Source organism: Lycium barbarum, chromosome 9 (assembly GCF_019175385.1).
Source record: "Lycium barbarum isolate Lr01 chromosome 9, ASM1917538v2, whole genome shotgun sequence".
NCBI classification, from domain to species: domain Eukaryota; kingdom Viridiplantae; phylum Streptophyta; class Magnoliopsida; order Solanales; family Solanaceae; genus Lycium; species Lycium barbarum.
The window spans coordinates 5990307-6007070 of record NC_083345.1 but is presented as its reverse complement, the minus strand read 5'-3'; the positions used below and the strand labels follow the sequence as shown (position 1 = coordinate 6007070).

Genomic DNA, 16764 nt, shown 5'->3' with positions numbered 1-16764 from the left:
CATTAAAAACAATATTTTTCAATGCAGATGACTTTGGACAGCTTGAAGTACCCAACAGCCAGACGATATTCGATAAGAACCAACTACACAAATGAACATCTATTGCAGAATCTAGGCCTGTGCACGGATCGGTTCGGTTCGGTTTTGGTCATCATCGAGTTGAAACTTTGAATTTCGACTTTCTAAAATTCTCAACCAAACTCGATCCATTCTAGGTTCAATTCGATTCGTTTTTTATCATTTCGGTTCAGTTACACAAATCGATTTGTTTGGTTTGTTCGAAATTTAAACAAGCAACTATTTTCATTTCAGTTTTAGAGTAAACATAACAAAAAATAATGAGATCCTAAATTTGCAGCCTTATAACCTAGACATTAATCAAGAAAAAACCATAAACTTGCAAGCATAATAGCATATAAGTAGCAAAACAAGAGCTTGACAACTTGACCAAGCGTACAAATCCGCCAACACCACATTATATATACCAAATTAATAATCCAGCATCTTGCAATTTGCAAGCAGACAAGCATAATAACTCAGTTTGCATCCTCCAGAAAACCAAAAAAAAAACAAAAAAAAAAAATCTAATTTGTACAGGCTAAGATCAAAGAACAAACAAAGTCATGGGTGGAGGCAATAGCCAAAAGGCAAAGATGGCTTGTGAGAAGAACGCTGAAAAGATGAAAGACCAAAAGGGAAGTCAGCTTGAGGCCAACAAGAAGGCCATGAATATCCAGTGCAAATTGTGCATGCAGACATTCATTTGCACCACTTCTGAAGTTAAATAAATATTACTTCACTATTAAGTATTAAACATATATATAGTTAGACTATTAGAGTATTAGTCATAGCCATATTATTCATTAATGGCATATAAATTCGGTTTGTTCGGGTCGGTTCGATTGATAATTGAAGTCAACTATATCCGAACCGTTAAACCGTAATATTTTACAATTGCATTTGTAAATCGAAATCGAATTGTATTATCCGAATTGTTTCGAATCGGTTCGAAAATTCGGGTTGAACCAATTTGTGCACCAGCCTAGCAGAATCTAATCAATAATAAAGCTATAGTAACAACATTTTTAGCAAATTAAAACTACACATAGCAGGAATCAAGCATATGGCACCTCATATATACAAAACTGATACGTGTCTAATTCGTTATTACATGAGAATCAACAAAAGTAGCAATTAATGCTTTTACTGTGTCGAAGTCGTAGAATATTAGAGAGATATAACTACATGACAGATGAAACTCCTACCAAGCTAGCCTTGAATCATTCGAACTCTCTTCATTATAATTTAAGTACACAGGAAAGTAAGAAATTTCTTTTTACAGCCCAACTGGCCCGGAATGGAAAAAATTCCGGCGCTTACCAGAACTCAAGCAGAGGTATTTACAACAATTGTTAAACCGATTGAACTCCCACAATGATGCATTGTTCTTGAGGTTTTCATCACCTTATTGCCAGATATCAAGGAAATAGAGTGGTGGTGTCAGTCCTAGTCTTCTTTGTCAAAAGATTGATTGGCTTTGATGTTTCTATAAATCCTCCTTACAAGCATATTTCATTCCAATAATCCAACTTTAAAACTAAATGACAAAATGGACATGGTTAGTTAGAAACAACATGAAGAAGCAATTGTGTATATTGAGCACAAGTAGGGCCCCGTTTGGACATGGTTTGAAACAATGTTTGGACATACAATTTAGACATTTTAAGTTATATTTTCTCTTATAGATATAAAAAACCCCACAAATTGTGAAAACGATCAAAACATTTTCAATTCTTATACAATCTTACCAAATGGGCAAATCATAGTTTATAACAAAATTAGTACACTACTAGAAGACTTTTCTAAAAAATGCAACATCAATTAATCAAACTTTACTTCAATAAAATCAAAATTTTAACATGAATAGTAGTGTAACTACTATTTAATATAATCTTCCCACATAAATTAAAGGTTGGTAGACATAAATAAAGATTGGTGGAAGTTAATGAGATTGGTAAATGATTGATGGGGGTAATTGTTAAAAATATTTACCAACTTATGAGTCTTTTTTTTACAAAATATTAACTTATGAGTTAAATTTTGTATTTAAAAAAGTTGAAATCATGGTTGAATTATATTTGGCGAATATATTACGTGCACGCGATACAACTTATTATGATAAATTAGACACCCAGGATATTAGGTTGATTCTACACTTGAATAATATGATAGACATATTCTACATAAATTACAAATCAAACATAACATTTTATTCCATCCCTGACGCATCTGAGAATAATGAGATTTGCTAGACAAATCATTTTGAATAAATAAAACTAAAATATATCAATATTTCTTTTACCAGTATTAACAAAATATTTATCATTTTCTTTACATATCATTTTCTTTTTCTTCCACATGCATTGTAGGATGCTGCATGTTCAAAAGAGAGAGAAAAGCGTAAGAGAATCTAGAAGCTAAACATGACCATTACCCATTTGATAAAAGAAATAAAAATGGTGAATAATTAAATATAAGACTATAAAGAAGTATGTGAATAATTAAACATAAGACTATAATGCAACTCGACATTGTTTGGCTGGCTGCCATTAAAGGTGTTAACCGGTTGGAACCGGAACCGGTTATGGAACCGGTTAGGAAACCGGCCGGTTCCGGTTCCAAAACCGGAACCGCCTAACCGGTTCCGGTTTACCGGTTTTAAACCTCAAACCGGAACCGGTCCGGTTTGGAGTGATTAAAATCTATTTTTTTTTTGTTTTTTGTATTATATATATATATTATAGTATTTATTTGTATATTGTAGCTATATTTTCATATGTTATACAACTTTATAATTAAAGTTTAAATATTTACTGACTAACAGCCTAACAGCAAGTCAGCAATACAGAATAGTGTTTTTCGTATACATATATATGTATAACTTACATATACTTATATATATGTATAACTTAATATATATACTATATATACATATCTGCTATATATACTATATAGTAGATATGTATATATAGTATATATATTAAGTTATACATATATTTAATATATATGTACTATATACTAAATATATGTATAACTTAATATATATACTATATATATGTATATATATGTATAACTTAATATATATACTAAATATATGTATAACTTAATATATATATACTATATATATGTATATATATGTACTATATACTATATATACTTATATATATGTATAACTTAATATATATACTATATATACATATCTACTATATATACTATATAGTAGATATGTATATATAGTATATATATTAAGTTATACATATATTTAATATATATGTACTAACTTAATATATATACTAAATATATGTATAACTTAATATATATACTATATATATGTAAATATATGTATAACTTAATATATATACTATATATATGTATATATGTACTATATACTATATATACTTATATATATGTATAACTTAATATATATACTATATATACATATCTACTATATATACTATATATACTTAGTATATATGTACATACATATCTACTATATATACTATATATACTTAATATATATGTACTATATACTCTATATACTTATATATATGTATAACTTAATATATATACTATATATATATATATACATATCTACTATATATACTATATATACTTAGTATATATGTACATACATATCTACTATATATACTTAATATATATGTACTATATACTCTATATACTTATATATATGTATAACTTAATATATATACTATATATATATATATATATATATATATATATATATACTTAATATATATACTATATATATACTGTTGACACCCAATTTTGTCCCTCTCCTATTTAATTTACTCGGGTCTCTAAATTTACTGACGAGCTGAATATCTTATTTTTCACAATATTTTATTGCTACTACTATTAATATCGCTACTTTTATTTTCAACACTATAAGTATTACTTTATCATAAGTTTTAAATGGTTCGTCATCGTTTCATTTTCGGGTTTGGAATCGTTAAATTAATTACAACACTTTATAAAATCCTTACTTTACTACATATTAATTACTATTCGTCTTTACATAATATATATTATACCAGTTATTAAATTGGAAGCCCGAAAATAATTAAATAGCGGAGGAAGGACCAATATTTTTTAGCCAAATTAATGGCCCAAAATACAAATACAATATCATTTTCATACCCAAATAATTAGGCCACATCTTTAATACTTAACCCACATTTTCAACCCACATTTAAATTAATAGGCCAGCCCAAACGGACCAGCCCATTCTTTTGACCCGGTCCGGCCCAATCCCCCATTTTTCCCCCTAAATCCAATCCCTTTCTCTTTCTCTTTCTTTTTCCCTTTCTCCGCGTCCCTCACCTCCCTCTCTCTACCCACCTCTCCTTCATCGTCCTCTGCACCTCCACTCACCATCGTCTCCACCACGCCTCTGCACCTCCACTCACTGTTGTCTCCCCACGCACCTGCCACTTCCACTCGCCACTGTCCCCTCACGCCTGTCCGTTTCGTCTCTCTCATACGCTCCTCCCCTTTATTTAATACAAACAAAACCCTATAAATGGGATTGGGAAGTCGAATCGAAAAAGGGGAGATTCTTCACCTTTCCACTACGGTTTTAGTCTTATTTTGTGCCATCTCTATTGGTTTTCGAGTTCTTGGGAGGGATTTTTGGTCTTAGAACAGAGGGGATTTTTGGGAGCAAAAAGCCGAATCAACTTTAGACGAACAAGATCAAAAACCACGAAAATCCCACAAAACACAAGTTTTAATCAACAAAGACAGCGAACGATTACTCTATTTTCTTTCATTTTCTGTTTAAAATTTTAGTTTCTTTAATCGATTTCGAGCTCGTCGTGTCGAGTAGATTCGAGACTTCGTCGCCCAGTTCACTGTACCAACAAAAGGTAATAACCGAGACTATTGCATTTTTTAGTTCTTGAAATGTATAGAAGTGATGCTTATTTAGACTATTGAAAGCCATGGTTTAGAATTTTGTTTCATCAGGTTTTTAGTTTTTTTTTGTTTTGTTTAGTCAGTCTTTTATGGCCAAATATTATGTCGAAGTTCGGTTCAGTCATTTTCATATAACCATGATATTAGGATCTAGGTAATAGCTCGTTTGTACTTAGTTTATGATAGTTCATACATGATAGGTTGTTATCTGGTCTGTTTCTTGAGTGTTGTTTGAACCGCTTTATACTGGTTTTGACTCTTCGATAACTCACTTGGGACTGAACATCGAAGTTTTATGTGCTAGTATACTCATTTGAAAATATGTAATGGTCTGTGGTGCATTGCACTGACCATAGTTGTTTAGTTTTATATATGTGTTTGTTTGAGCATGTTCACGTATTAATTTAGTTTGCTAAGTTGAGGTTACTTTGCATAAAAATTTAGGCAGTTGGTTTGAAATAATCAAGACATAGACATTTCCAGATCTTGTAGTTTTAAGACTAGTTTCCTTTGTTCCTTGAGTCACCTGGGCGTGTCATTTACTTTCTATTTGTTAGATGTGTTTTCTGATCAGTTTCAATGCTTAAGGGTTGTTTGAACACTGCTATTAGTTAAATGAAGTGACAATCTGCCCATATCATGTATGAGTTTGGTTTTAATTTAATCTTGTCTTATTTTGATTCTACAGCCATTTAGCTTTATGTGTGCTTGGAGGGTTAGTCATGTAGATTTAAAACTCGTTTGTGTATTCTAATTAAAGTATGAGTTAGCTTTAGGTTAGCAGTCCTTCATTCTCTTCTGTCTAATTGCATTTCTATATTCTTCTGTGTGTTTAGTGTTTCATTCGTTCGACTTGGTTTTGCTACATTTTTTTGTTGCAGTTTGATCTAGTTGCCAGGTTTTAGGATCATGTTTATCTTCTTTTGGTTTAGTTATCGGTTTAGTATGGTTTAGTTGGCTATCACATGTAATTCGTTAGCTCAGTTGTCACAGTATGAATCACCCATCTTTATGTTTGATTTGGTCTTGGCCATGATTATGACAATGCTTGTTTCTAGTTGTTGGTTCAGAGTTTCCTGGATTAAGTTTGGTTCTCAATTAGTGGATGTTCCGTGCCTCAAATACCATGCTTAACTCGTTTGACTTCGTTTGGATAAATGCTACCTTACCTGGATGATAATTAGTGTCTGTTGGTTTATTAGCACTCTTTAGTTAGTATCAGTCTTGATACCATCATAGATGCCTTGTCATATAATTGTTTCCCATATAGTATGCTATGCAGCTGCTTGAGAGTATATCCCCTGTTATTTTAGTAGTTGTTGTCTCCCCTTTATTTTCGAGACCCTTTTTCGGTCACCTTCAGTTACTCCTCTGCTCAATCCAGCTGTTAGGAACATGTTTTGATTAAAGTAGGTATTTTATGGCTGGCGAGAAACATGGTTTCTGCTGCTGTTTGACAGCAACAACCCTCTCGATAGGTCTAAAATCTGTTCTCCCTGGTCGCTTTATGTGTAATAAGGTTTACAATTCTGCTTTAAAGTTCTATTTGTCGTGTGCATGCTTTCGACTGGGTGATCCAAATACTTATAAGGGGTTTTTTGAATATCATGAGAATTTTCGGCCCACCATGCTAATGTATTGTGTAGTTGCTGAGTGAGACCATCTGTTTTTTCATAGCATGTGTTGAATATATACTCAAAAAAATGAAACAGAATATAGCAGTTAGGCATCAAATCGATTTTTCTCTTTCATTGCAACATTCTGCTTGTTATTAATATACTCTCTTTAATTCATATTACGCATGTTTAACTTTGTTTGTTGATTGCATAATAATCTTTTCTTCCTCTTTGATGCATGATCACCGCCTATGAGGCCAAAGATTCCACATCCTCCACATTCGGTGTTGAGCCAAAGCTCAACAAAATCTTCTCTCGAGTCAGCCCATCCACAGCAAATCTGTTAAATTTCGCTGGGCCGAAGCCCATTAGCAACAGCAGCGGATAAAGACACTCTTAAATGGGCAGAGCCCATTTAAATCATCTTACTCCTCCATTTTATTTCTTTTTTTTTTACATTTAACTTGTATTGTATGACTGATACTGTGTTTGTTAATTTAGACGCATTAGTGGAATTAGCGAGATTTAGTTTTAGTAATAGGTAGTTAATTTAAAAGCAACTAACAATCAGTTCCATAGGTTTCATTTCCCTTTTATGTTAAGATTATTTATAGTATCTATAGTATTTCTTTTAAAAGAATGGATTTTCAAAACAGCATGACAATATATTTTGGCTAAAATAACCATAATTTATTATTACCATCTTAGAAGTCTAGAACGTCACAAATTTTATACCAATATTAGCGTATTTTGAGATAAACTAGTTTTACGGATGATTAGTTTAACTTTAGTTCTTTCTCGATATTTGAAACACTTACTTGTTAAAACAATCTTTCCATAATCAAACATTGAGCTAATAGTCTTTTTTATAAAATCTTAAACTTTACCGGTATTAATATTACAATAACGCTTTTAAATTTGGTAGTCAGTATAACCTACTACATGTTAACATGACACATCCCACTTTTTTTTCAGTTTATTCATAATTAAGATTTTACGCACATCGTTATTTTCCACAAGTTTTATTTGAGATAGCATGTTTATGTTATAACCTTAGTAATACTTTATGAAACGTTTTTCTTAAATATTATAAAACATTACATCTACATTCTAAGCCTAATTAATTTTAAGTCCGGTCGGTTAACCATTGTTAATGGGTCTTAGAGGATGCCTAATACCTTCCCTTTAGACTAATTGAACCCTTACCTAGAATCTTAAGTTTCGCAGACCTTAAACAGAATTAACTTTAAATATAACTTTAATAAACTTTAGGTGTCCTAATTCACCATAAATAATTAGGTGGCGACTCCTTAAAACAAACAAACAAAAACAGGAATCTCCAATATGTCGTACTTCTAACTTTAACCCGGGTTAAAATGGGGTGTGACATATCTACTATATATATACTATATATACATATCTACTATATATACTATATATACTTAATATATATATACTATATATATTTATATACTATATATACTTATATATGTGTATAACTTAATATATATACTATATATACTTATATATATGTACTATATACTATATATACTATATATACTATATATACTTATATATGTGTATAACTTAATATATATACTATATATACTTATATATATGTACTATATACTATATATACTTACTTATATACTTTAGTTTTTTTTTTTTTTTTAATTTTTTGCCGGTTTAACCGGTTTAACCGGTTCCGGTTCCGGTTTAACCGGTTCCGGTTCCCAAAATATTGGAATCGGACCGGTAAACCATTAAACGGTTAACCGGTTCTACCGGTTCCGGTTCCGGTTCCGGTTTAACCGGTCCGGTTACCGGTTAAAACCGGTAAGACCAAACCGGTTACCACCCTTAGCTGCCATGTCTATCGAATAAAGGTAGACCTCTACAAAATTTTCAATTCCTCCAAATGCTACTGGGCACTTCTTATCATTAAAGTTTTTCAAATAATTTAATAGATCATATTTCAGAGGCTCATGCAATATTTGGCTTAGGTTTTTCTATTTCCATCTTTTACTTTTTCTTCTGATTGCACATGATATTTTGAACTTGCCAATCATGATATTTTGAACTTGCCAATCATCTTCTTCACCTGATATGTGTTTGCTCATAGGCTAGAACCTGTAAATATGCATGATTGATTAAGATACTTTTATTACATCCTCATAATTTCATTCAACACAAAATATCAAATACAAAAAAACTTGATAATATAAATAAATGGAGCTAATAAACATCAACAAAAAGAGGGAGAAGAAACAACTCTTGAAATAAGTCATGCTGGCAAAAGCAGTAAACAAATATTGATTTATGTGTTATTGAAAGCTAGGGGTGTATATATAAGAGGTTAAGAAACTCCAACTTATTCCAATTCAAATTTGAAAATCATACCAATTGATAAGCTTATTTGAAAATATATGATTTTAAGATCATAGTAATCCTTATCTTCAAATTAAGGATTATGGCTAATGTTATCAAAAAGAGGAATGGGTATATATACGTATTTCACTAATTTGTTTAATTAATGAATAATAATTAGAATATTTCCTTACATAGAAAGAGAAAGAAAGAAACAAAATATAGGGAAAAGAAAATCAGTCATAAGGTTACATTGGCATTCTATATACTATTGGGTACAATAAATATATCTACCAAAAAAAATTGGGTTTTACCCTTGAAAAAAATATTTTATCCTCAATTCAAATTCAAAGTACTTGTATCACCTCATTCAATATACCACGTTTTAAACTTATAAGAATTATACATATCATGTTGGAGATGTTATTTAAATAATTCAAATTATAGATACTTTTTTTTAATCATTTTGTTCATTTTCAAAATAATTTTGTCACTTTATTCCTCCTAACCACTGTTTAAATTTATTAAAACAATGAATGTATCTTCTCATTCAAATTCATTTTATTCTTAATCAAATATTTTTATCTTTCAAACTTAATTCAATTTAAAACTCTTTTCGCTCAATTGATCAAATATGTAATTCAATTTCCAACTTATATGTAACCTTGAAAAAATATATAAAAAATTCCAACTCATTCTTTTTAATTTTCAACTCATTTCTTTTAATGATTCATAAAATTTAGACAAAAAAAAACTATGATATTATAAATATTAAATAACCCATTTAATATAATACTGCATTTTAGTTTTGATAAGTGGATTTGTTAAGATAAATTTAGATGAGCTCGATATATTTAGGCTTAGATAAGCTCGATATATTTAAGTTTAGATAAGCTTTATTGCTGAAATTTTCAGATTTATGTTTTTATTCAATTCAAAACTTATTTTTATCTTTCATTCAAATTCAAAATTGTTATTACAACTTTTATTAACTTTGTCTTAAAATTGCCAAGTAGCTTCTTATTAGCTTGTCACTTGGCTTAACCACATTGCTTGTATCTCTCCTATTTTATACACTAGTATCCGTACCACCAGCGCGATGCGCGGCAAAGTGTAAGTGAAATTAATTGTAAAAAATATTTAATTTGAAAATAAGAAAATCTTTTTGTCATATCGCATTGATATATTTAAAATTAACAAATTTGTAAAATGATAAATATAACTATCAGTAATATATACTAAGTTTAGGTCATCAATGAGAAACCAAAAAAGACGTTCTTATCATATCCCATTGATATATTTTAGAAAACATTTTTTTTTTTGAATTTGATATCTACTAAACTAATTCGAATTGTACTGGAAAACTTACAAAACGGATAACACACTCACTATCAAAAGCTTTTCCATTCGAACCCAATTAAAAAGAGAGAAATTTCAACTATTCCACCACATCCTAAAATGAGGGCATGAGTAAATGAGCATCAAATCAATGCGTGAGAAAGTACATATAGTTTAAAATATGGATTCATAAATGTTCGACAAACAACAAATACTTGTCCACGTCAAATGTTTAAACCAATTCATAGGCTATATCAATCCAAAAGAAATCTTTAAAGCTTGACATTAGATCTCTCCTCCACATGAAAACATTAAGTTATACTATTGTAAAGCAACAGTCAATTTGAGTTGTAGCCTTGTAGGCCTCATAACATAATAATACAGAAAAACGAATTCCCGTGATTTCTCAAACATACATATAAGTATACTGAACTAAATAGTGACTAAGAGGTGTTCCATTGTCTTGGAATAAAAATTAAAAAAAAACTCTTGCAAGGGATCCTGCTAAAAGCCATATGTCCTCACAAATAGTATTGATCTCCAAGACTAAGAAATCACTTTGTTAAAGAACCTGGATGACTGCAAATAAATCCTGTCAACAAAACTTGCATCACATTCTAAAGGCATACAAAATACAGATAAAATACATCCTCTAAAAGCTTTTCTACCAATATTTCCGATTACTTTATCAAATAGTTTTTTCAATTTTCTATTCAAAGCCTTGTTGAAAGCATTCTCTGGCAGTGACAACTCTGGTTCAGTAACAAATAAAAAGCCACCAATCTGCGGATAAATGTAAATTTTCTTTCAGCAAAATGATCATCGACTTCTCTTCCTCCTGCTACGAATTACATCAAGTGTTACAACTTAATGACGTTAAGCCTTGGTGAAGCAACAAAAGGCAACATCTTCTGTTGAATATTTATTTCTTTTTGCCAATATCACATCTTCTCTCTACAAAGAAGAGGGAGCATCTAAAGACTAAGGTAAAGTTATTAAGAGATCTACAGATGAGCATATAACTTAATGGAAAGGAGTTATATGTGCAGTGATGGAGATGTTTCTGGAACGTGGAAAGCAAACCTCAATGACCATTTTAATAGATAAAGAATCTGAAAGGCGGAAGGATTGTAATGGTTGCAATGGTGACGGGTATGAGATATTAAGCACCTGAAATACACCCAGACAATGCAAGTCACCTCTATTGTTAGTCATATGTTCGTAAATTGCGCCCAACAAATGACTGAAAACTTGAAATATATATATGAAAACATAGGCAGATATAAGATTGACACTAACTCACCTAATACTCCCAGATTTTTTCCCTTCTCAGATTCTTGACCTCTCATTATAAGCGTAAAGGCTTGAGTTATAAACATCATAAGAGAAGAGAATAGAAGTTATATTAATTAGAAGAGTAGAAAGAACACTTAGTGTTGAACACTAAGAGGACGGGTAAGGGACCAGTGAGCCAAAACCCATTATCTTCAGCTAGAGAGTTTCCAGTAGCTAAATTTTCAAACAAAGCAATTGAGTACATAACAGTTACTTTTAGCACATTACCAATGTACAGTTACTCTAAATTAGTTCTTTTCACTTCCACCCAAGACGTAATAGAAGGAGCTCTTCTTCTTTCTCCATTTCAGCCTCAACTTCATCTCTAGTGTCATGATCGAACCCCAAATGATTTAGCAAACCATGAATCTGCAGGGGAGTTGAACAATGGTTATCTCATTTATAACTCAACTATTAAGACTTGAAATTTTCTTCTCCTATTTCGTCTACTTCAACATCAACATCAACCTCAAGCTTGCAGTTGATCAGTCTGAATTGGTGCATATTATTATACTGTTGGACAAACATTCTGAGGGCCTACACAACTTATATAGCAAGAGCTATAGGTTACTTATGCACTACATTTAGGATAAACTGCAATTCACCCTGTGAAAAATGCAACAGCATCATTTACCATGGAAAACATTATGAATTAAACATGTCTAGTATTACCTATTCTGATTAATCAAGCTAATTTTCACTCTGCCCCAAAACCTTCAACTCAAGTTTTCACCAACTCTTCGTCTATTAGAAAATTCCAAATTCATCAACCCATTATTTTCTTTAAAATGAAACCTAACTCTAAAAATAGTAGTAAGAAGCACACATTTAAATTTAGTAATAAGAAGCAAGGCACATCTAGTTAACCATAAAGAAGATAAAAATCACGCAAGATATCATCTACAAATGATTAATTATGAAAAGAAAAAAGTGGCACACATGGTATCAGCCATTTCTGCAGATACCAAAATCTTTAAGAACAGAAATATCCTGGAAAATCTTTCCAGAAAACTTTTCTCGAAATAGATTAAAGTCCCGCCTTTTAGCCAATCAATTCTCTTCCGTTTCAAATCCCAAAAACATCAACCGGCACTCTCGCTGATTCACAGTCAATCATTCTATACTCCAACATCCAAGGAATTCCAAGAATTTGCAGGATCCATTGGAACATTAAAACGAAGCCTTTCGGCAATATCCTGCAGAGCTCGACTTGGGAATGAATAAGATATAATGAAACGAAATTACAAATTAGAGTTTCTGCGTAGTAGTGCCTAAAACTTTGTTGATAGAAATTTTTATTTGGAAATTTTCAGCTAGCTCAAAAGAAGTTAGTTTAGTGTACTTAAAAAGCATATATCTTCCTGCCTATTTTACTGATTTTGGCATATAAGATACCAAAGTTCTTGCAATTTCAATAGAAGTTATCTGCTGTGATAGTATTTTTTTGGTTGTATCGCTTCTCCGGCCCGTGAAACTCGTTTGGGCTATTTTCACATCGCATTGTCTTCTATATATCTTGATTTCTTCTCTTAAAAAGCTAGTTTGCTTTAAAAATGTTAAAGAACACACATTGAAAATAGTTAAATCATCTTATACGCACATTGAAAAGTTGCGGTTTATCGTTTATGGTAATGAAATATATACATAGTTTTAGAACTAATTTTAAAAGTCGAATTGGTTCGCCTTTTCGTAACTCAATGGAGAATGGATTATCGATCTGAAACTTGTTACAGTCGCACAACACGAACCATCAAGTTGCATGCATCTTTGTTGTTGGATTTTGCTGATGAAATTAACTTTAGTGGAATCTGTCGTCAAACTCGTTGATTTTTCATGTGTAGCATCGCTTGCTGAACTTGATAAATTGGATACTGTGAATCTAAAATAAAACTTTAAAGTTGGAAAACTATTTGGAATGGAGTTTTTGGTAAGTCATTTATTTTGGAATGTTAATGGAATTTACCTGTAGATGAATTGAAAGACCAATTGCAGTGTAAATAGCGCCTTGAATTTCATCTTGTTGCTGCAATGATGAATTGTCTTGCCGTAAAGTTTCGGGATGTGAATATACAGACGTTTCAGCTTTTTTTTAATTGTTGCAGTTTTTTTTTTTTTTTTTTTTTATATATTTTTAAATTCTAATTTTTGTGGTGATGACTCTTTTGCCTCTCCTATTATATAGAGATAGATATAGATAATAAATATATAGATTCTTTTTGACTTTTTTTCTTTTATTGATTATTTTCTTCACCTTAATTGATTCGTCCCGACAAAATGACAAAAATGATTTCTTATGTTTGAGCCTTGAGGGTAATCTTAATATAGTTCCTTAAGTGTGCACTGAACAATTTTGATCTTTCAAATTTGTCAAAAGTTAATATTTTTAATCTTTGCCGGATATTTAACAATTTATATTCTTTAGATTTGATAAAAATAATGATTTTTTTAACCATAAATACCGAGAAAGCCTCGTCAAATTATAAATTATACAACATAAAAAGCTACACTAGATACTAAAAAGATATAAAAAGAGAAATAAAAGAAATTACGTCTCAAAAAAATGAGCATACTTTAGAAATCAATATCTATATATATAAAATAGGAGAGGTATAAGCAACGTGCTTAAGCCAAGTGGCAAGCTAATAACAAGTCATTTGACAATTTTAAGACAAAGTTAATGAGAATTAGGACAAAACTAATTTAAAAGATAAATATGAAAATTAATAGATAAACTCTTTGAATTTTAATTGGCACATATCATTTTAAAATTGAAAGATAACACGTTTTACATTGAAATATGAAAATTCTTTATATTCTAAACATCAAGATAACTAATTACTTATTTTCAAAAAATGGAACATATATACATGAAAGTTATCAACATTTAAATATTTATGTAGTAAGTAAATTTTAATTTAAATCGAATACTTATCTAGAATCTGCATTTACAATTTAAAATAAAATATGTTCCATGTGATCCAAAACTCTTATGATGAGCTTGATCCAAATAAACAACCTTATCCAAGCTTTTGAATTTAAAAGCAAAATTCCAAATTTTAACTGTGTAGTTAAAAATTTGGAATTGAATTTTGGATCTCCGGGCAATCTGCAAAACATTTAAGATATACTTCGTGCTATCCAAAATAACTTATAAGGAGTTTGATCCAAATCAAACTCAATATTTATGTAATCTTTTAAATTCAAAAACAAAATTTCAAATTTTAACCGTGTGGTTAAAAATTTGAATTGATAAAGTAAACCCCCAAGCCTATCTGCATTTAGGTTTTTAAAATGTTAAAATATAAAGCTAAAAGTTTTTGTTGGGAAGCATAAGGGGGGACCTATATATAGATTGTAGGCTTAATACCTAGATGGACCCTTAAACTTGACATGTTTTGTAAGATAGACATATAAACTTATAAGGTGACCAGATAGACACTTAAACTTACTCAAAGTGTATTTTTTAAGTTTTTCAGTTGTTTTGAAAACAAAAACTATATTTTTCAAACACTCCCAATTTTCATGGCCAAACAAGCCCTAAATATATCACAAAATATTTTTTTTTAAATGCAAAAATAAGGCAAACGCATATACATGATGTCACACCCCATTTTAACCGGAGTTAAATTAGAGTACAACATATTGGAGATTCTTGTTTTTTGTTTAATGTTAAGGAGTCGCCACCTAATTATTTACGGTGAATTAGGACACCTAAATTTTATTAAAGTAGTTATCTAAAGTTGATATTATTGTAAAGTCTACGAAACCAAAAGATTCTAGGTAAAGGTTCAATTAGTCTAAAGGGAAGGTATTAGGCATCCTTTAAGACCCATTAACAATGGTTAACCGACCGGACTTATAATTAATTAGGCTAAGTGTAAATATAGTACTGTAGGAAAGAAAATAGCTTTTGTAAATATAGCTAAAGTTACTATATAGATATATAGAAATGTTGTTTGAAAAATAGGATTTGTAGAAGGTAATAATCTGTATAAAAGAATACTTCTAATGCTATTTTAAAATACGACTTATAAATGTTGTTAAGGCTGTAAACGAAAGTATAATAGTATTGTTTAAAATAATACTTGTAGAGGAGATTCAACAAATGTAAACTTTAGATAAAAATTATATTGTATGAATATTGCGATGTAGAGAAATCTAAACTTATTTTATAAATAGGATGCGAAGGAGGTGAGTTTTTTTTTTTTATTTTTATTAACTTATTTAACCAATTCGGCTAAGAATACGTATTAAAAATAATGTTTATAAAGAATACCCGGATTAATACTTACACATTAGTGACGTTTTGAGAATTTTAAGATAGTAAAATAAAGTATGATTCCTTTGACTTGAAATATATAGTCATGCTATTTGAAAATCAATTACTCGAATAAATATTATAGATACCATAAATAGTTTAGAATATAACTAGAAGTGAGTATGAATTTGTGGAATTAACTACCCATTATTAAACTTCACTAATTTGCTAACGTTCATTTAAGTCAGGAAAATAAAATAATACAAAATGTTAGTCACACCAAACACATAAACAAAATATCGAAGAATGAAAATGAGATGACAAAGATGGTATATAAAAAGGTGAAAAAGCCATTTTTTGACTTTCATAAGAGATTGAGATTTTCCGTGATTTTCAACTCAAGCAAGATTGGGCGCAGATAGGCAAACTCCATAAGCGGTGTCGTTGAGTTTCGAAGCGAAACTCTTCGGCTCCGGTTGTACATGCGAAACAAAGAAAAGAAAAATATAAAGGATTAGAAAGAAAACCCGACTAAAATAATTATAGAGGATAAAGAAGAAAATTAAAGACTTATGCTTATGATCAAGTGAAGAACGCAGCATTCTACCCATAAACCCACCACCACAATGGCAGATAATGGATTTTAAGATTAGAAAACAAAGGAATGCATCTATTTAGTATGGACTGTAAATTAAAATGGACAAATATGAGTTCATGATTCCTCTGTATACAAACAGTCGAACACATATCAGTGCATACTTGTGAATTAGCCTCTGGATAACATTCATTCTCGAAATTAAACATATTGCCATGTAAACTAAAGCTGGAAAAAAAAACTACTAATCTTAATTCTGC

The 16764-nt window shown here is 30.4% G+C and overlaps 1 long non-coding RNA gene across 1 annotated transcript; it reads right to left on the bottom strand.

Annotated features, from left to right (window-relative positions):
- Positions 1 to 11203: 11203 nt before the first annotated feature.
- Positions 11204 to 14116, bottom strand: LOC132610170 (uncharacterized). Its single transcript, XR_009571040.1, has 2 exons — positions 13615 to 14116; positions 11204 to 12020 (listed from the first exon to the last, which is right to left on the bottom strand). It is a non-coding gene; the product is annotated as an uncharacterized LOC132610170 (long non-coding RNA).
- Between the last annotated feature and the right edge of the window lie 2648 nt (positions 14117 to 16764).